Source organism: Myxocyprinus asiaticus, chromosome 31 (assembly GCF_019703515.2).
Source record: "Myxocyprinus asiaticus isolate MX2 ecotype Aquarium Trade chromosome 31, UBuf_Myxa_2, whole genome shotgun sequence".
Lineage (NCBI taxonomy): Eukaryota > Metazoa > Chordata > Actinopteri > Cypriniformes > Catostomidae > Myxocyprinus > Myxocyprinus asiaticus.
Window position 1 is genome coordinate 41,271,956 of NC_059374.1, and position 22,753 is coordinate 41,294,708.

Here is a 22,753-nt window from a genome sequence, read left to right on the forward strand (position 1 = left end):
ATTAATTCTGAATTTGTGTCTTTTGGTTTCCTAAACTGTTTCATTAACACCTGAGCTCTTTCTACGTAACACTACTGTATATCTGCTAAACATAAACAGTGCATTCAGAAAGTATTCGGGCCCCTTCATTTTTTTCACATTTTGTTATGTTGCAGCCTTATGCAAAAATGCTTTACCATGGACCGTCTGAATTTCGGAATGGATCTGTTGTCACGCCAGAGAGCATTACCAGGGTAATGGAGACTTCATCCTCAGACAGTGATGAGGATTTGGGAAATATTCGGCAATGCCGAAGTCTGCCTCTTTGGCTCCATAGAGAACACCCACTGTCCCCTTTGGTACTCCATGTCCCAAGCCCCGCTGGGCATGGATGCGCTGGCTCACAAATGGTTGGCAAAACGCAAGTATGCATTTCCCCCAGTGCGCCTCCTTCATTCTGTCATCAGCAAAGTCCGAGAGGACATGGAATCAGTTCTGTTAATTGCGCAGAAATGGCCCAATCAGTCCTGGATTCCGGAGATGATAGAAATACTAGACGGCCCTCCATGGGAAATACCACTGAGGAGAGACCTTCTCTCTCAAGCACAAGGCACAATTTGGCATCTACAGCCAGAGCTGTGGAACATATATGTGTGGTCTCTGAACAGAACATGTAGGATGAGCCAGAATTGGCTCAGTCTGTGATGAACACTGGAGTCTGGCTTGCCATTTAAATGACATTAAACCTATAAAAGGCTACGTGCCTAAGGTTTTATCAATGCCCTTCAGGGCTCAACTGAATTGAAAGTTCACTTGTTCATCAGTGGACCACTCCCAGCTCGAGGAACAATAGGTTTTCTTGGTTGCTAAGTCTAAACACTTAGCTGCACAAAACCTGCAACATGAGTGGACTGAACTACACTGATAATTCAATCTTTTCTGAAGTCAAAGAGAACTGTTTAAATCAGATGGCCTTCACCCAAACAAACTTGGTGCAAAAGTGCTAAAGGCCAATATCTACTTCTCCCTCCTTCATCCATCTGCAATGCGCACAAATCCACTGAACCTGGATGGCACACAAACACCACCTCAGTGTCTGGATGACCACAGGATCGCACTTCAGCACCTGGATGGACATTTGATCAACAAATCCAACAATAACACAGCGAAGACACAACAAAATGGGACTGAGCCCAACACACAAAGCATACTACAGTCAGACTGTGATGACTTAAAACTGCTCCAAGATACAGGACTCAAGGACGATTTCTAGGAAAAAAAAGCCAAGGGAGCCAAGATAACAACAACATACATCAGTCTCCAGAAACACCAGAGCCACAGTCTGTCACCACACACCTTCTCCCTCTTGTCAACATCCCCACTCCTGAGCTTCTCTGAAAAAAATGGAGGAACTAGTGTTTGGTGGTAGAAATCTCTCCTGCTCCATTGCTGCGAACCCCCAGATACAAACCAAAAAACGGCGGGCCCCTCTACCACCAAAGCCTGCAGGCCCAGCTCACCCTCTGAGAGAGTTCTTCGGCCACTGCCACAACACAAGGGTACATCTTGTCCTTCTTCTGCTCTCGATGAACAACAAACATCTGATAACAGCTCTAATTGATGCATATTGGGTCTCCGCTACGGTAGCAGCAACACTCATAAATGTTTACAGAACAAGCGGGAACCCGCTGTGCCAGTAGCTTTTTCAATATCTGTTATGTTAAGTGATAGGAAGACTAAGGCTTTCTCAATACGTATGGTAAACCGATCTAATCTGTTGCATATTAGATGTAAATCCAACATTACTGTGGGGCCAAAAACTGTCAAGTTAGCACTTTTAAACATCCGCTCACTAAAGAACAGGTCGTTTCTAGTCAATGACCTCATCACCACAAACAACCTGGATTTTATGTTAAAGATGTCTTTCAATGCAAACAAGTGTCACTTGGTGATTACTTGACCTATGAATATCTAAGTATTGCACTAAAAGGTGCTCCACGCATTCTATTTATAATTATTTATAGGCCTCCAAAATAGGCTCCTGGCTTTGTTGATGATTGCACAGAACTGTTATGAACAACTTCCTCTGAATTTGACTGTTTTGTTATTGTTGTGGATTTCAACATTCATATAGATAATCCTGAACACAACACTGCCAAAGAACTCAAAACAGTTTTAAACACTTTTGATCTGACTCAACATGTAGATGGACTCACTCTTGATCTGCTCATTATCAAGGGTCTAAACATTTCGTCCACTATTATTAAGGACATTGCACTATCTGACCATTTATGTATTTTCTTTGAAATATTGATTTCTCCAGCCACTGAAGTTAGAGCTGTGTCAAAAAGAGGTATATAAAGGAGAACACTAGTGTGCAATTTATCAAGGTTATATCTCTGAAACGGAGTATATCCGCAGACTGTGTTGATGATCTCCTCAATAACTTTAACTCAAAAGTTAAAAAAGCTATTTATAGCATTGCTCCTGTAAGGGGCCGGATGATCACCGGCAGGCGTAAAGCACCTTGGAGAAACACAGCAGTGAAAAACATGAAAAGAAAGTGCAGGCGAGAACTTGAAGTCCATAATAATATCTATAAAGACAGCCTTCATGCTTTCAATTTGGAATTAGGCAGAGCTAGGCAGACCTTCTTTTCAAACATTATTAACAGCAACATAAACAACACCCGCACTCTTTTTACTACTGTAGAAAGACTAACAAACCCCCCCAACACAGGTTGCCTGTGAAATGCTCTCTGACAGAAAATGCAACGAGTTTGCATCTTTTTTCATGAAGAAGGTCAATGATATTAGAATGGTGATCAGCTCGTCCTCATGTTGCACTGAGGTCAGACAGCACTCACCACAGAATCTTCAGAAATTAGTCACTATGTCTGATTTTGAGGAAATTGATGGCAAAACCCTGGAAGAAATAGTACAGCATCTTAAAACTTCAACCTGCTGTCTTGACACACTCCCCACAACATTTTTCAAAAATGTGTTAAACTGTCTGGAAAAAGATCTGTTAGAAATAGTAAATGCGTCACTCCTTTCAGGCACATTTCCAAAGTCCCTGAAAACTGCAGTTGTCAAGCCCCTTCTTAAAAATAACAATCTAGATAACTCAGAATTGTTGAACAACTACAGACCAATTTCAAATCTTCCTTTCATAGGCAAAATCATTAAAAAGTTTGTTTTCAATCAGCTGAACAAATTCTTAATCTCGAATGGCTACTTGGACAATTTACAGTCTAATTTCCAACCGCATCATAGCACAGAGATGGCGCTCTAAATTATATTCGGCTAAATACTGATTCAAGCAAAATATCAGTGCTGGTATTATTAGATTTTAGTGCTGCTTTTGACATTGTTGACCACAACATTATCCTAGACAGATTGGAAAACTGGGTAGGGCTCTCTGGGACGGTCCTCAGCTGGTTCAGGTCATATCTAGAAGGGAGGGGTTACTATGTGAACATAGGCAACTATGAATCTGAGTGGACATCCATGACGTGCAGAGTTCCACAAGGCTCAACTCTTGAAAAAGATACAAATTGCATACCATAGCTATGTAGCCTCATTGCCAAATGACTACAGCCCCATAGACTCTCTGTGCCAGTGCACTGATGAAATTAACAGCTGGATGTGCCAAAACTTCCTTCAGTTAAACAATGACAAGACAGAGGTCATTGTATTTGGCAACAAAGGTGAAATTCCAAAGGTGAATACATACCTTGACTAAAAGGGCCTAAAGACAAAAAATCAAGTATGAAATCTTGGTGTCATTTTGGAGTCAGAACTTAGTTTCAGTAGTCACATCAATGCAATAACTAAATAAGCCTACTATCATCTAAAAAATATAGCCAGAATAAGATGTTTTTTATCCAGTCAAGATTTGAAAAACTTGTTCATGCATTCATCACCAGTAGGGAAGACTACTGCAATAGACTCCTAACCGGCCTTCCCAAAAAGACCATTAGAAACCTGCAGCTCATTCAGAAGGCCGCTGCCAGGATTCTCACCCGAACCAAAAAATCTGAGCATATTACTCCAGTCCTCAGGTCTTTACACTAGCTTACTAAAGTATTGATACTTCCGATACTAATGTGGTATCAAGAATATTGATCCTCGCATAAAAATATTGATTCTGAAGGTTTTTTTAACTAGTGATCTTATTATTTAGATTACATGAGTATTAATGCATCTCATAAGCTTTGAAGTGGAAAAAAAAGAATTATATGAGCAAATTGTTTCATGGCGCCGGAACTATTTTTTCTTCAGCTCATCTTGACGTGCAGAAATGCTGAAATACACCATCAGTCACAGACAGCGCTCACACTTTCAGTCATGATAGTGCTCGTTCAAAGAGGGAGCAGTGCTTTCCTGAGGTAATGACAGAAATACAGCATCTGGAGTTATTCACACTAAATAATGACAAATCTAGACATGACATGTATTATAATGGGCTTGTTTGACAATTTTTACAGGCTTATTTAAATTCAGAGATGTTAAAACATTGATAATCTGTAATCTTCATTAATAAATTATACCCTTATGAAAACTACCCATGGATTTACTGTAGTAATATTGTATTAACCATGACTAGTAACCATTACTGTAGTAACCATGTTTTGTTTGTTTTTTTCTTTTCTTTTTGGCAGTAACCAAGGTTTTGATACAATTAACCATGGTTTTGCTACAGCATTACTGTAGTATACATATTGTAACTTGGTTTTAGTAATAGTAACCATATAACAATATCTATGGTTAATTTTGTGGTTTTATATGTGGCTTATACTTACTAATTTTTAAAGGGTAAACAAAGCAGCCTAATAATTTTCTGTTTAGGCCTATAGATATATAAAATAATAAAAAAGTAATCATTTAAGTTACTAATTTTATCCAAAGAATTCGTAAAAATTCAATTCATTAGAGGTATCGGTATTGGTATCGATATCGGCGATACTGGCCTAAAAGTAATTGGTATCGGATCGAAAAGAAAATAAGTGGTATCGCCCATCCCTACACTGGCTTCTAGTTACATAAAGAATTGATTTGAAAGTACTATTACTCGTTTATAAATTGCTCAATAGCCTAGGACCTACTGTAAATACATTTCAGATATGCTTGTTGAATATAAACCTAATAGACCTCTCAGATCATTAGGATCAAGTCAGTTAGACATACAGAGGGTTCACTCAAAACAAGTGTTTAGCTATTATGCCACCCGCAGCTGGAACTAGCTTCCAGAAGAGGTTAGATTTGCCCCAACGGTAGCTACATTTAAATCCAGACTGAAAACACTTCTGTTTAGCTATGCATTTTCTGACTGAGCATTGTGCTGCACTTATTGATTTCACTGAATCATTTTGCTTTCGTCTTTCTTTCATTATAATTATTTTGTATCTCATCGACTTGTGATGCCCATTGAACCCAGCTGTCGCGCCCTACAGCTTATGGTGGAAGAATGCGGGTAATTTTATCAGTGAAAACCTGATCAACCAACAAAATAAAATTTATTATTTTGTTAGGGACTGTCTGGTGGAGAGATTGAGTGAGGTGCTGCTGTTAGTACCTGAATAAAAGAGGCCTAAGACACCCCGCACTCTGTACCGAGAGTGGGTGGGAGTTCAAGTCAAGTCAAATTTGTATTTTTATAGCGCCTTTCACAACACACATCGTTTCAAAGCAGCTTTACAGAAGATCATGCATTAACAGAAGATAAAACTGTAGTATCTATAATGTCTTAGAGTCATCATTGTGTAGTTTAATAAAATACGACTGTGAATTATTAAAAAATAAGTAATTAAATAATAATTGTATTTATAACCCCAGTGAGCAAGCCGAAGACGACTGTGGCAAGGAACACAAAACTCCATAAGATGTTGGTTAATGGAGAAAAATAAATTTGGGAGAAACCAGACTCACTGTGGGGGCCAGTTCCCCTCTGACTAACATCATGAATACAGGTGCATCTCAATAAATTAGAATGTCGTGGAAAAGTTCATTTATTTCAGTAATTCAACTCAAATTGTGAAACTCGTGTATTAAATAAATTCAGTGCACACAGACTGAAGTAGTTTAAGTCTTTGGTTCTTTTAATTGTGATGATTTTGGCTCACATTTAACAAAAACCCACCAATTCACTATCTCAAAAAATTAGAATACATCATAAGACCAATAAAAAAAACATTTTTAGTGAATTGTTGGCCTTCTAGAAAGTATGTTCATTTACTGTATATGTACTCAATACTTGGTAGGGGCTCCTTTTGCTTTAATTACTGCCTCAATTCGGTGTGGCATGGAGGTGATCAGTTTGTGGCACTGCTGAGGTGGTATGGAAGCCCAGGTTTCTTTGACAGTGGCCTTCAGCTCATCTGCATTTTTTGGTCTCTTATTTCTCATTTTCCTCTTGACAATACCCCACAGATTCTCTATGGGGTTCAGGTCTGGTGAGTTTGCTGGCCAGTCAAGCACACCAACACCATGGTCATTTAACCAAATTTTGGTGCTTTTGGCAGTGTGGGCAGGTGCCAAATCCTGCTGGAAAATGAAATCAGCATCTTTAAAAAGCTGGTCAGCAGAAGGAAGCATGAAGTGCTCCAAAATTTCTTGGTAAACGGGTGCAGTGACTTTGGTTTTCAAAAAACACAATGGACCAACACCAGCAGATGACATTGCACCCCAAATCATCACAGACTGTGGAAACTTAACACTGGACTTCAAGCAACTTGGGCTATGAGCTTCTCCACCCTTCCTCCAGACTCTAGGACCTTGGTTTCCAAATGAAATACAAAACTTGCTCTCATCTGAAAAGAGGACTTTGGACCACTGGGCAACAGTCCAGTTCTTCTTCTCCTTAGCCCAGGTAAGACGCCTCTGACGTTGTCTGTGGTTCAGGAGTGGCTTAACAAGAGGAATACGACAACTGTAGCCAAATTCCTTGACATGTCTGTGTGTGGTGGCTCTTGATGCCTTGACCCCAGCCTCAGTCCATTCCTTGTGAAGTTCATCCAAATTCTTGAATCGATTTTGCTTGACAATCATAAGGCTGCGGTTCTCTCGGTTGGTTGTGCATCTTTTTCTTCCACACTTTTTCCTTCCACTCAACTTTCTGTTAACATGCTTGGATACAGCACTCTGTGAACAGCCAGCTTCTTTGGCAATGAATGTTTGTGGCTTACTCTCCTTGTGAAGGGTGTCAATGATTGTCTTCTGGACAACTGTCAGATCAGCAGTCTTCCCCATGATTGTGTAGCCTAGTGAACCAAACTGAGAGACCATTTTGAAGGCTCAGGAAACCTTTGCAGGTGTTTTGAGTTGATTAGCTGATTGGCATGTCACCATATTCTAATTTTTTGAGATAGTGAATTGGTGGGTTTTTGTTAAATGTGAGCCAAAATCATCACAATTAAAAGAACCAAAGACTTAAACTACTTCAGTCTGTGTGCATTGAATTTATTTAATACACGAGTTTCACAATTTGAGTTGAATTACTGAAATAAATGAACTTTTTCACAACATTCTAATTTATTGAGATGCACCTGTATAATGCCAATATTACTTATGTATAGTGCAAATCATGGTTTAAAATTATTAAACTAAGTAAGTGTTAAGGGTCAGTTTAAAACAAAGATTTTGTATGAACTGTAAGATTAATGACTAATGTCTTTGAAGTTCATCCAGGATTAACTGCAGAAGTTCACATAGATGCTGTCCTTGTTAGTTGGCTGATGAAGTGTTTTGCTGGCAATTAATTAATAGTCTATGTATTCCATTTCAAGAGTGTAGTCCATCATTAGACCGAGGTGATGTAGGCAGAGATCAGTTAGGTGCATTGCAGTTCAACCTGGCCGGTAATTTCGGTGATGTCTATCGTAAGTCCAAGGTTCAGGCAATGGCATATGAAGTATCCCATGTCTTATGGTTGGAGTTGGCATCAGTTCATCCTCTGAAGTCCATCGTAATAGACTGAAGTGATGTTTGGCTGGCACCGGCTGCTATTAGTCATCATCACACAGCGACACGTAGTAGTGGAGTCCAACACCAAGCAGGAACGGAGCTGGATCTGGCCAGTTCTGGTGACCTCAGGATAGGAGTCCCGAGGTTGAGACAGGGAAACAAATAAAAAAATATTAACAGAGATGCCATTCAATTTATTGCAGAGTTATAGATCATGATCACTGTTTCTGGTTCCGGCAGACCTAACTAAAGCAGCCTAATTGTGAGTTGAAGGATAAATTAGGTGAATGCCTGGCTAAATAGATGTGTCTTTAGTCTAGACTTAAATGGAGTGAGTGTGTCTGCATCTTGAACAGTGTTAGGGAGACTATTCCATAGTTTAGGAGCCAAATATGAAAAGAATCTACCTCCTTTTGTGGATTTTGATATTCTAGGAACTATTAACAAGCCAGAATTTTGCCATCATAATGAACGTGATGGAATATAGCTTGGTAGAAGGTCACTTAAGTACTGTGGAGCTAGACCATTCAAAGCTTTGTACATAGTTAACAGAATTTTAAAATGAATACGAAATTTAACAGGTAGCCAATGTAACGATGATAAAATGGGGCTAATATGATCATATTTCTTGGTTCTAGTCAGCACTCTGGCTGCTGCATTTTGAACCAATTGAAGTTTATTTATTGATCTTGTTGGACATCCTCCCAGTAATGCATTACAATAATCTAATCTTGAGGTCGTGAACGCATGAATTAGTTTTTCGGCATCAGCAACAGAGAGCATGTGTCGTAATTCAGCAATATTTCTTAGGTGGAAGAATGCTGTTCTACAAACATTGGTAGTTTGATTTTCAAAGGACAGATTGGTATCAAATATAACACCTAAGTTCTTTGCTGTTGAAGATGATGTAACAGTATATCCATCGAGAGTCAAATTATATTTTAGCTGCTTATTTTTAAAGGTTTTTGGTCCAATAATTAGTACCTCTGTTTTGTCGGAATTGAGTAGAAGGAAATTTCTGGCCATCCAGTCTTGTATTTCGTTGATACGCTCTGCTAATTTGGAGAATTGTGAAATCTTATCAGGTTTTGAAGAAATATAAAGTTGGGTATCGTCGGCATAACAGTGGAAACTTATTCCACGATTCCTGATAATATCTCTCAGGGGAAGCATATACAAGGAGAAAAACAAAAGCCCTAAAACTGATCCCTGTGGCACTCCATACTTTACTTTTGTTTGGTTTGACAATTCCTCATTACATAGACAAAGTGGTAGCGGTCTGATAAATTGGACCTAAACCATGCTAATGCAAGTCCACTAATGCCAACATAATTCTCTAGCCTATTCAAGAGAATGTCATGATCTATTGTGTCAAATGCAGCACTAAGATCTAAAAGAACTAGAAGTGAAATGCAGCCGCGGTCAGATGATAAGAGCAAGTCATTTGTAACTCTGATAAGTGCAGTCTCTGTACTGTGATGAGGCCTAAATCCTGACTGAAATTGTTCATATATACTATTTCTCTGTAGAAATTAACATATTTGGGAGGATACTACTTTTTCTAGTATTTTTGACATAAACGGGAGATTTGAAATCAGTCTATAATTAGCCAGTTCTCCAGGATTAAGTTGTGGCTTCTTAATAAGCGGTTTGATAACTGCCATTTTAAAGTTTCTTGGGATGTGTCCTAAGGATAGCGAGGAGTTAATAATATTAAGAAAAGGTTCTGAGATTACTGGGAATATCTCTTTTAAGAGCTTGGTTGGTATTGGATCTAACATACATGTTGTGGCTTTTGATGTTTCGATAAGTTTTGTTACCTCTTCATGACCAATTGAAGTTGCACATGAGGAAAATTATGAGACACTGTTTTCTGAGGTACTGTGACAGATGATTGCATAATTCCAATTTTATTTCTGATTATTTTATCAGTAAAGAAATTCATGAAGTCATTACTATTGTGCTGTGATGGAATATCTGGTTCAGTCGATGCTTTATTCCTAACCAATTTAGCCACAGTACTGAATAAACACCTAGGATTGTTGTGGTTATTTTCTATGAGTTTGCTAAAATATCCTGACCTGGCAACTTTTATTGCCTGTCTGTAGCTACAGACACTATCCTTCCATGCACCGCGAAATACCACTAATTTTGTATTCTTCCACTTGCACTCTATTTTCCGAGCTGCTCTCTTGAGAGCATGAGTGTGATCATTGTACCATGGTGCAGGGCTTTTTTCTTTAATTTTCTTTAATCGAAGGGGGGCAACACTAACAAGAGTGCTAGAGATGACTGTATTTATATTTTCTGTTATTTCATCAAGTTCTTCTAGGCTTTGGGGTTTACTGAGTGTATGAGATAGATCTGGAAGATTATTAGTGAAGCTATCTTTAGTGGTCAAAAAAATAGTTCTACCTGAACGATAGCATGGTGTAGATTGAGTAACATTAGCCGATAGCAGCATACAAGAGACGAGGTAATGATCCGAGATGTCATCGCTCTGCGGCAGAATTTCTGTATTATCAACATCAACTCCATATGATAGTATTCAATCTAGCGTATGATTATGGTGATGAGTTGGTCCTGTTACATTTTGTCTGACTCCAAGAGAGTTGAGAATATCGATAAATGCTAATACCAATGTGTCATTTTCATTATCTATGTGAATGTTGAAGTCACCAACAATTAAAGCTCTATCTACAGTAACTACAAGATCTGAGAAAAAATTTGCAAATTCACCAAGGAAATCAGAATATGGCCCGGGTGATCTATATACTGTAGCAAGGGTAAAAGATGACAGAGTTTTTTATTTATATCTATATCTGACAGTGTCACATTAAGCATTATTAGTTCAAAAGACTTACATTTATATCCTGTCCTCTGAGTAACACCAAAAACTTCACTGAAAATTGTAGCAACACCTCCTCCTCGACTCTTCAGACGAGGCTCATGTTTATAACAATAACCTGGGGGAGTAGATTCATTTAAACTAATATATTCATCCTGTTTAAGCCAGGTTTCAGTCAAACAGAGTGCATCCAAGCTATGATTTGTAATCATTTCATTTACAATTAGTGCTTTGGTAGAAAGAGATCTAATGTTTAGTAGCTCTATCTTTACATGGTGTTTATCTTTAATTTGTTTGTTTTGTTCAAGTTTGACCTTAATCAAATTTTTTCTAAATTATTTAGTGAGGGTTTTGTGTTTGGTAGTTCAGGGAACAGACACAGTCTCTATGTGATATCTAGGTGATACAGTATCTATGTGTTGTAATTTATGTGACCTGTGTGACGTCTCAAGGCAGCTAGCAGACGTTTGGATTAACTAGTTTGTCTGCTTCCTGACCTGGGCCCCAGTTAGTCAAATACTATAATTATTAAGACTATGAGCCAAATTACTAGAGAGGAGAGCGGCACCTTCCCTGGAGGGATGGAGTCCGTCTCTTTAGCAGATCAAGTCTACCCCAAAAACTCTTCCAATTGTCTATAAATCCTATGCTATTCTCTGGACACCACTCAGACATCCAGCCATTCAGTGACACTAATCTACTATAAACCTCATCACCACGACGAGCAGGGAGGGGTCCAGAGCATATTACAGCGTTTGACATCATTTTTGCAAACTGACACACCTCTTTAACATTATCTCTAGTGATTTCCGACTGGCGAAGCCAGACATCATTAGTGCCGACATGAATAACAATTTTAGAAAATCTACGTTTAGCATTAGCCAGCACTTGTAAATTTGATTTGATGGCAGATGCTCTGGCACACGAAATGCATTTAACAATAGTGGCTGGAGTCTCTGTTTCCACGTTCCTTACAATAGAATCACCAATAACAAGGGCTCTTTCAACATGATTCTCAGTGGGTGCATCACTGAGTGGGGAGAATCGATTGAAAACCCTAACAGGAATGGGAGAGTGGTGTCGCTTTGCTGAGTGAGTATGCCTGCCGAGACGTCACCCAAACGCCCTGCTGTGGGGGCTCTACAACCAGAACCAAAGTGTGTGTGTTGCTCTCTGTACTGCCCACATCCGAAACAGTATCTACCGGCTTCTCCTTTCTCACTGACCTCCACTAGCGTTCGGATGCGTGTCTCTAACTCATTAACCTTCTCCGTCAGCCTGACTAATTCCTTACATTTATCACATGTGAATTCCTCACTGCTGACAGTAGAGGCTATTGTAGTTCTGACAGACCACGCTTATGTTCTAGTCCTCACTTAGGGTCTTTATTAAGAATCTAGCAGTGGCTTGATATCACACCCGAATGTAGTGGTATCTTGATTAGAATGTGAGGATGTCCTTGTGACATCGGAGACATCCGCAGAAGGATGGCGCAAATAATAGTCTGCAGACTTTTAATGGGAAAAACTCATCTCTCTTGATGTCTCCACTCAGACAGGCGCGCCCCAAGTTTAGGAAAATATAGATAGCAGATTCTTTTAATTCAGATTAGATATTCATTTTTCTTTAATTTTCTTGTTTTATATACACAGAGTAGGCATTGGTTGAATTCGGATGAAGAACAATCTATGCATATGTTACGCCCGGTTAGGGCATTTCATACATGTGTTGAGCACACCCGTCAGCTTAGGCTGTCAGATCAGCTTTATTTGTTATGGAGGATGCACAAAAGGAATGTCCATCTCCAAACTAAGGCTCTCATAAGAAATAAAACCTACTTTTCCAACTATGTTGTGAGAGGGTTAATAAACCATACTGTGTATGTCTATATGGTTCATATAAATTCCGGACTGCGTCAATGTCCATCTGGCATCTGCCATGGGGGACTATTCAGATACACTTAATGTAAATTAATTTTACATTACACTTAATCATGTAATGTGGCATGATGGGATTCCATTCCCCATAGTGCTTACGGCAATGCCGAGAGAACTGAATCAATATGGAATGTCTCCGGTAACACATGTAACCTCGGTCCCTGAGATGAAGGGAACAAAACATTGCCAAAGCTGGCTGCACTACTACTTCAGAGTTTCATAACTGAGTGAATCACTCTTGTCCGTCAGTCAGAAAATTCTGAAGAAAAAAAATGTTGATTTCCTCCCAGTGATAGGTTGGTGTCCGTGGGACTCTAAATAAACACACTGCACTTATGCCCTGTTAGTATTTAATTAGGGGTACAAATCTCATCATGATAGCGCCACGGATGGCTGCCTCGGTGTGGAACTCCTCAGTTCTTTTGTTGTTTTTGTTTGTTTGTCCTGTAATTGGTAATCTTTTTCCAGTCAGTTTTAACAGAGATGAACTGCTGGACATTCGACAGCATATACCAGACAATCTTTTCTCGGTTTTCGAATATTCAGACGTTTTGCTAGACATTTTAGTTGGAGGCGCAGCTCTGCTGTTCAAGAGACGCAGGCGAGGGAGATGAGCCGGTGCGCTGGTCAAACTCCGTGGGCGCAGATTTCGAACAGCGCTGCCGAGTATTCACTTAGCGAATCTCCACTCTCTTCCTAACAAAACAGACGAACTACATCTCCTCACCCACAAAAACAAGGACTTTTCAACCTCTGCTGCCTTGTGCTTCACAGAAACCTGGCTGAGTGAAGCCATTCCGGACAGCGCATATATCTGCTGGGCTTCCAGCTGTTCAGAGCGGATCGCATCGCGGAGTTAACGGGGAAACGAGAGGTGGTGGAACATGCTTTTATATAAATGAAAGTTGGTGTACAGATGTAACAACATTAAAGAGGATGTGCTGTCCTAATTTGGAAGCGCTCTTTATTAACTGTAAGCCTTTCTACTCACCGCGGGAGTTTTCCTCGTTTATTCTGGTGAGTGCGTATATCGCGCCAAACGTGTGTTTGAACACAGCGCTGCAACAGCTGGCTGATCAAATCACACACATGGAACAACAATACCTGGACTCAGTTATTATTATTCTTGGGGATTTTAACAAAGCAAATCTCACACGTGAACTGCCCAAATACAAACAGCACATCACATGCCGAACCATTGACAGGAACATACTGGATCATTGTTACACAACAATAAAGGATGCATATCGCTCTGTCCCTAGAGCAGCTTTGGGACTCTCTGATCACTGTCTGGTTCATCTTCTTCCAACCTACAGGCAGAAATTAAAATCAACCAAGCCAGTAGTAAGGACTGTAAAGATGTGGACCAACGAAGCAGAGCTGGAACTACAAGCCTGCTTTGACTGCACTGATTGGAGTGTTTTTGAGGCTGCAGCCACAGACCTGGATGAACTCACAGATACTGTTACATCATATATCAGTTTCTGTGAGGATATGTGCATTCCTACTAGGACTTATTTAAAGTTCAACAATGACAAACCGTGGTTTACAGCAGAGCTCAGGCAGCTTCCTCAGGCCAAAGAGGATGCTTACAAGGGTGGGGATAAAGTCTTGTACAATCAGGCCAGGAACACACTGAACAAGCTGAACTCTGAGAAGCTGAAAAACAAGTTTTCAGCTAACAACCCTGCATCAGTGTGGAGTGGCATGACCAATCCTGTAGGGAACCAACAACTGGCTGACGACCTGAATGTGTTCTACTGCAGATTTGAAAGTCTCAAATCTCACACCCCACACCCACTCTGACCTTCACTTCACACAAACACCAACACCTCCTGCAACCCCCATCCTCCCCCCTCCTGCTACTCAACCTGGACTTAAGATCTGTGAAGATGATGTGAGCCGCATATTTCGGAAACAAAAGACGAGGAAGGCTTCAGGCCCAGATGGCGTCTTACCAGTGTGTCTTCGATCCTGACCCCCATCTTCACACAGATCTTCAAAAGATCACTGGAGCAGTGTGAAGTCCCATGCTGCTTCAAACGCACAGTCATTATTCCTGTCCCAAAGAAACCCAAAATCACAGGACTTAATGACTACAGGCCTGTCGCCCTGATGTCTGTGGTCATGAAATAATTTGAGAGACTGGTGTTGGCCCATCTGAAGAACATCACTGGACCCTTTCTAGATCCCCTTCAATTTGCTTATCGAGCAAACAGGTCTGTGGATGATGCAGTCTACATAGGATTGCATCATATCCTGCAACATCTTGACAGACCAGGGACATATGTAAGGATCCTTTTAGTGGACTTCAGTTTGGCTTTCAACACCATCATCCCAGCTATACTCCAGATTAAATTACACCAACTCTCTGTTCTCATGTCTATCTGTCAGTGGATTACCAGCTTTCTGACGGACAGGCAGCAGCTTGTGAGACAGGGGAAACTCACTTCTAGCACCTGTACAATCAGCACTGGTGCCCCCCAGGGATGTGTGCTCTCCCCACTACTCTTCTCCCTCTACACCAATGACTGCATCGCCAAGGACCCCTCTGTCAAGCTCCTGAAGTTTGCAGACGACACCACTGTCATCGGCCTCATCCGAGATGACGATGAGTCTGCTTACAGAAGGGAGGTTGAACAGCTGACTGGCTGGTGCAGTTAAAACAACCTTGAGCTGAACATGCTCAAAACAGTGGAGATCATTGTGGACTTTAGGAGAAACACCCCAACACTGACTCCCCTCACCATTCTAAACAGCACTGTGGCAGCAGTGGAGTCATTCAGGTTCCTGGGCACTACCATCTCATAGGACCTGAAGTGGGAGACACACATTGACTCCATTGTGAAAAAGGCCCAGCAGAGGTTGTGCTTCCTTCACCAGCTGAGGAAATTCAACCTGCCACAGGCGCTGCTGATACAGTTTTACTCAGCAGTCATTGAGTCTGTCCTCTGCACTTCAGTAACTGTCTGGTTTGGTTCAGCTACGAAATCAGACATCAGAAGACTACAAAGCACAGTTCAGACTGCTGAGAGGTTTATTGGTTGCCCCCCCTTCACCACACACACCCCCACCCTTCAAGAACTATACACTTCCAGAGTGAGGAAAAAGGCTGGAAAAATCACTCTGGACCCCAGAGTTCACCAGATTTTGAAGCTATAGTTAGAAAATATACAAATAACACAGAACAATGCATCTAAATGGACATAACTTTGTACATCAATTATTTTCCTTTTTAGAATCACCACAAATTGATACTTGACGTCTGTTTCACATTCTCTCCTGATTTGATTTGTAATGATTTAATATGTTCATTTTTAAACATCATAAAAGTGAAAGAAGAAAGCCAAGAACTGAATGAAGTGGTGGAGGAACATCAGTATCAGAAACCTCATAATTTCTTAAGTGGAGAAAAATCCTTTTTTTTGTTGTGCAGAGACTGAAAATAATTTCTCACAAAACAAAACTTAAACAACAGAGGACAAAAACTCTTTCACCTGCTCTCAGTGTGGAAAGAGTTTTACACGTAAACTACACCTTACAATACAATTAAGAATTCACACTGGAGAGAAACCTTTCACATGTACTCAGTGTGGAAAAAGTTACGCATGTAAAGACAGTCTTAATAACCATACACAAACTCACGCTAGAGAAAAACCTTTTACATGCCCTGAGTGTGGCAAATATTTTAAATGGTTAACCAATTTCAGAGATCATCTACTCTCTCACTCTGGTCTAAAGCCATTTCACTGTGATCAGTGTGGTGAAAGTTTTATTTCAGCATCAGTTCTAAGAAGCCACCTGAATGTTCATGCAAGGCAATACTTCTGTTTATGTGGAAAGAGTTTTTCATGGCTGAAGTGTTTGAAAGCTCATGAGAAAACACACACTGGTGTTAAAGATCATGTGTGCTCTGAGTGTGGAAAGGGCTTCTCTACAACTGGCCACTTGAAAAGACACCAGAGAATTCATACTGGAGAAAAACCTTACAAGTGCTCACATTGTGACCAGTGCTTTGCTGTGTCAGGAAACCTGAAAACACATGAGAGGGTTCATACTGGAGAGAAACCGTACAAGTGCTCACATTGTGACAAAAGTTTCGCTCAGTTAGGACCATTTGCATAAATTACATGTAGTGGTGTTGTTGGCCCTTGTTCACCAAAAGATATTTTGGAAAAATGACAGTATTAGTTCAAAATAAGTTGAATGCTATTTTTAAAGCTTGAAATTTATTATTTACCTCTTTAACTCTGTGAAGGAGTGCTATGTCACAAAAACAGTTTACACTTCAAATGTTAAAGTCTCCGAATACATAAGTCAGACATATGAGGTATTGTTTGAAAGCTTAGAATGTGAACTTTTCAGTTCTGAAAAAAATTAGACCAATTTTTAGCAAATAGTCCACAGAATATCTAAATGGTGAGCTTTTTAATTTGAGTGTGAAAAATTGCAGGCGGCAGCCCAAAAATGCTCCAGAGTTGAAGTGGTTAATACACCTCTCAATACAAACATGTAAAAATCAACACATAAGCTAAAATGAACTGAATAAAGATTGTTTGAATGTAACAGTTGTGTGCTGTTTACAAATTCAACTGTTAGTTACTTATTTATTAACTAATTTATTTAGGTCTATTAACATCGGAGCTCTTTCTACATAACATTAGTGTATATTAATTGACCCCGCTCACCATTCTGAACAGCACTGTGGCAGCAGTGGAGTCATTCAGGTTCTTGGGCACTACCATCTCACAGGACCTGAAGGGGGAGACCCACATTGACTCCATTGTGAAAAAGGCCCAGCAGAGGTTGTACTTCCTTCGACAGTTGAAGAAGTTCAACCTGCCACAGGCGCTGCTGTTACAGTTCTACTCAGCAGTCATTGAGTCTGTCCTCTGCACTTCAGTAACTGTCTGGTTTGGTTCAGCTACAAAATCGGACATCAGAAGACTATAATGGACAGTTTGGACTGTTGAGCGGATTATTGGTTGCCCCCTGCCCCCCTTTCAAGAACTATACACTTCCAGAGTGAGGAAAAAGGCTGGAAGAATCCTCTGGACCCCACTCACCCAGCCCACTACCTTTTTGAACTGTTGCCTTCTGGCCGGCGCTACAGAGCTCTGAACACCAGAACCATCAGGCACAGGAACAGTTTTTCCCTCTGGCTATCCATCTCAAGAACAGTTAAATTGCCACATTGAGCAGTAACTATGTGCAATACACAGTTTAGTCTATTTATATCTGTAAATAACAGATTTGTATTTGTACATACATATACATACATATATATATATATTGTCTTATTGTGTATTTCTATATATACTTATATTTTCAATTCGCTTTTTATTTTTATTCAAATTTTTTGTTATCTCTGTCTTGTTGTTGTATTGTTTGTGCACTGGAAGCTTCTGTTACCAAGACAAATTCCTTGTATGTGTAAGCATACTTGTCAATAAAGCTCATTCTGATTCTGTTATATATATATATGAACAAAATAACTTTTAATTGTTTAAATATTTTGAAATTAAAAGTGTTATTGAAATTAAATATCTTGCTTTGACTCTAGATTACAGTCCCTGGAATTAATACATTCAATCAGTGTAGTGTACAAATATCCCTCATAAGACAAGCAGCTGTGGATTGAAATGCAACTCAATGTAGAATTCTACTTTAGCCATACAGCGCCCCCTTGAGGATGACAAGTTCATTGTGTTCACGACAGTGGAGTGCGCGTTTGCGGCAGCAGTTTGAGTGCGAGCGCAAAAAACAATCCGAAGAAGAGAGAGAACAAATACTACAAAAGGTAAACAAATACACACTTTTAACTTACATCTAATGATGAATTCAGTCAGAATGGGGCTAAAATGATCTGAATAGAGGTTGTTCGATGTCCTATTCAACTCTTAATTATTAACTGTTTTAATAGTTTTGGGGAACAAAAATAGTATTTATTTACTGTCGGAATTTGTCTTCCATTTTATTAAATTTATTGTACTTTTGGCGTTGGTATTTTTGTTTTGTTTCCACATATGTCATTTAATCGAAATTTGTGTAAATGTGAGATTATGTTCACACTGCAGCTGAATGTGGTCCAAACCTGATTTTATCACTCACATGTGATACAGATCTGTTAATTGTATGAAATGTGAACAGACACAAATGTTTTGAATCTGACATTTTCAAATCCGATCTGTGACACTTAAATATGTGGGAATAAATCTGATACATATCTGATTTTTTCCCAATGTGCCTTTATTCGTATAAACAGACAGGTCGGATTTAATGTGATTTTTTTTGGAACTCAAAATTCGTCATTTGCGTGCTTGGTTTACTTGATTTAATACAGTTCATTTTAAAGGAAAGAAAATAAAATGATAGTCTTCAACCCAGATAGCACACTTACATCTCTGAGATGTCTTTTTAAGAGCGTGTTGTATGGAAAGCATCGCAATATAATTAACGTCTGATAGACATCTTATAAAGAGCTTTACTGATTATTTCATGGGAAAATTAATCACACTACTAATCACTTTAAGTCACTGTCTAAAACACTTTTCATAGAAAGCTTTGTTCATTGTTGTGCATTCACTGGTCACATAAACACAAACAGATTTACATATGAACAAAATTAATGTTTTAAATGTATTCTAAACAAATAATATTAGAATGTTGGAATTAATAGAAATATGTATAACTCAAGTAATGTACTTAAGTAATTAAAAGTTTAACTGTACATTAACTGTAATCTGCAATAGTTTAAATTGTAATGTGTTACACTTCTAAAAAAAAGTCATTAGATTACACTAATTAATTTTTAATCAGATTACATCCAACACAAGTGCAGCAGGTCTTATTGTCATTAATCATGATACTGATGTATATATATTCTGTATTTCTGACAGCAAACAAATATGTTCACTTGTAACACTGCTCTCTGGAATTCTCGATTCTGATTGGTCAATCGCGCCATCCAGCGGTCTGATATTTCTTAATAATGACAGCACATGTGGGGGATAAAGTGAAATCAGACCGGTCATCTGGGTATTTCGAATCATCTTTCCTACTTCTCGTATCACTTGCGGCCTTCAACTTGCGTCGGAAATATCGTAATTACGAGTTCAGAGCAAATGAATGACTGAGTGAAGTTGTATTTAGTATAGCTCAGAATTCTAGATGATACCCGAGTTACAGCGTTGTGAAAATGGAAGGGGCGTGTTGACATGAAGATGATGACTGCAATTATTTTTTTTAGGCTTGGGATCGATGCCTTTTTCATGCATTGATAATTGGAAGATTTTCCAGATGATTATCGAGATATATATATATATATATATATATATATATATATATATATATATATATATATATGGATTTTTTAAGATATAAATATAAACAGGACTCCCCGTTGCACAATAGTCTGTGTTTTCAAACATATTTTTCAACACAACTTTGGTAAAGCATGAGCGGCAGGGTAAATCAAAGGGGGTCGTACACCGGACAGACGACTTGGTGCATTCTAAAATTCTAAACAATTATATTCCATGAAGGTATGTAAACACACACACTCAAAAATCTGCAGCACCTACCGAGCAGAACTCACATAGTTTTCCATTAAATTCAAAAGATTATTTACTATAGCCATCTGTGGATGGTATTTTGTGTATATGCATCTTTCATATAGCCCACACTAGGGATGCGCCAATCCGATACCTGGATCCTCCTAATTATAACCAAATGGCTTGAGGCCTTGTGAGCTCCAGCATGCCTAATTTAGATAAATAGTATCACCAAACGACTTGATGCCAACCTGGTCTCGAGAAATTGAGACAGTTCAATATTCACGCACAGTTTGATTCTTATCAAGGATGAACTAAAAAACAGGCATCATATATCTGTTCTCACCCTGAATGCTAGATTGTATATTACTGTAGTTTGTTCATGTGATGTGATGTGAAAGACCATGGACTGCCTGATCTTATAGTGACACTTAAATTTGCAATCCCAAATTTCCCAACGCTGTTACGCCAGACATTCAACAGAAGCCCAAATAAGTGAATTTGAAAAGTATGCAAGTTAGGCTTCTAATTTAAATGTCAGCTATTTTTAATATATCAGTGCCTCAAAAATATATCAATAAAATTACGTGCCAATCTGTAATCGATATATCGATATTTTATGACATGCATAATGATTTAGCAAAAGTCTTTAAATTGTATTGCTTTATTTCAATAATATAAATGACAGAGTTTAAAGACAAATAATGTAAAATTAATGTCTCCCCCTGAACAACCTTGGAGCTCACGGTACGAACGAATGAATGAATGAATGTTACATTTATATAGCGCTTTTTTTGACATTACACTCAAAGCACTTTGCATACTGAACAGGGGAATCTACTCACCCACTATCACAATTTGGGATGCACTGATCTGATACCTGGATCGGCATCGGCTCCGACGAGCCCGTTCCAAATCCGATACTGTGTGTTAGTCATGTTCGTTACTGTCAAGCTAAAAAAATGACATAAATTAAAGTACACAATTAAAGTAGTGCATATGACTCGTGCATTTTATTCAAAGCCACTTGAAGATGTGCAATAGCTCTGTGAATCACAAAAGGCTGTGTTTTATAAGTAAATATATAAAATGCACGTGCAGCTCCAGCGCTTTATTGAATGGCGCTGCTCTGTTTACACACACACTCGTGGCTATTTTTAGCCTTCACGCGGTGTGCAATATTTAAGCGCTACTCACGAACAACATCTCAGATGTAGATGCTCAATAGTTCGGTTCACTTTTAATATGCATTTAGAATGGCACTGGAGGTGTTTTTTTTTTTTGTTTGTTTTGTTTTTTTTACCAGAATTTGAATAAGAAGCGAATTAAACTACTGTGAACTTGCCTACAAACAGACACATACAGGACTTCCTGGAGAGTTCAGAATGTCAAAATAAAAGCGTGAGGGTTTAAAAGTTAAAGGTGTCACGGAGAGACTCACGGAGGCAGAGATATGAACTCAGTAGCAGGGTTTATTGAACAGATGATTGAAACAGTGATGTAAACATTGTGAGTAAATCCAGTTGAGCAGAGTGGCAAACAGCAGGTAAGTAATATCCAGACAGGGTATAGACAAGATGAACAGATAACTCACAACAGTCTTATGATACTTGCAGGCAAAAATGAAAACATAGGTATGTTTGACATAGTAGAAAGGTCTGGAGTCTCAGAGATACTATCGATGACGAAATGTACACTTGTTAAAGGAGAAATAATAAAATAATGAGATAAGACAAGACAGACAAAAGAGAGTGATAACTGTGAGAAAAAAATAAAGAAAAATAAGCAAACATCATATAAATAAATATATTTTCAGAATATTAAATTAAGGGAGTCACGTAATGCCATGCGAGGATTGGACATGTGAATGGTGAGCTCTGTACACTTTGCTAGTTTTAATACTTTTTATCACATAAACCGGTGAGATTCAATACACTCTGTTCCATAACTGTTCTAGGAGGACAGTATGTCAAAGAATTCAAAATCCTCGGCCTCTGGAGACATTAAAAGACACCTACGTGCTCAAGCTGACACACCCGAGCAGGCCGCAGGCCTAGGAGTCGATTTGTCCGGAGAGGTGCTGGAAATGAGGCAGGAGATGCTGAACATGTCTGCAATGCTGACAAAGGTTGTTGCTGACGTGGAGGATCTTGCTGTGATATGTCGATCGATCATGATGGTAGTCGTTTGACCAACACACAGTATCGGATTTGGATCGGGCTCGTCGGACTGATACCCGATCCGTTTAAAAATGTCAGTATCGGAACCGATGCTGATCCAGGTATCGGATCGGTGCATCCCAAGTTGTGATGGTGGGTTAGGAGATTCCCCTGTTCAGTATGCAAAGTGCTTTGACTGTAATGTCAAAAAAAGCGCTATATAAATGTAACATTCATTCATTCATGGAGGCGAAGTTTACTGATATGATTACAAGAGTGGGGGATGTCGAGAAACGGATCGATTACCTGGAGT

The 22,753-nt window shown here is 39.2% G+C and overlaps 1 protein-coding gene across 6 annotated transcripts in view; it reads left to right on the top strand.

Moving 5' to 3' along the window:
* LOC127422604 (zinc finger protein 501-like) overlaps positions 1-22,753 on the top strand; it is a 105,822-nt gene that overhangs the window by 32,722 nt on the left and 50,347 nt on the right. The window contains exon 1 of one of the 6 annotated variants that reach the window (XM_051666319.1): positions 18,451-18,528. The exons of the other annotated variants lie outside the window; for them this stretch is intronic. The gene's annotated coding sequence lies outside the window, so the exon portion shown is untranslated. Of the gene's footprint in view, positions 1-18,450; positions 18,529-22,753 lie in introns of those variants that run through there. 6 annotated transcript variants of the gene reach the window in all.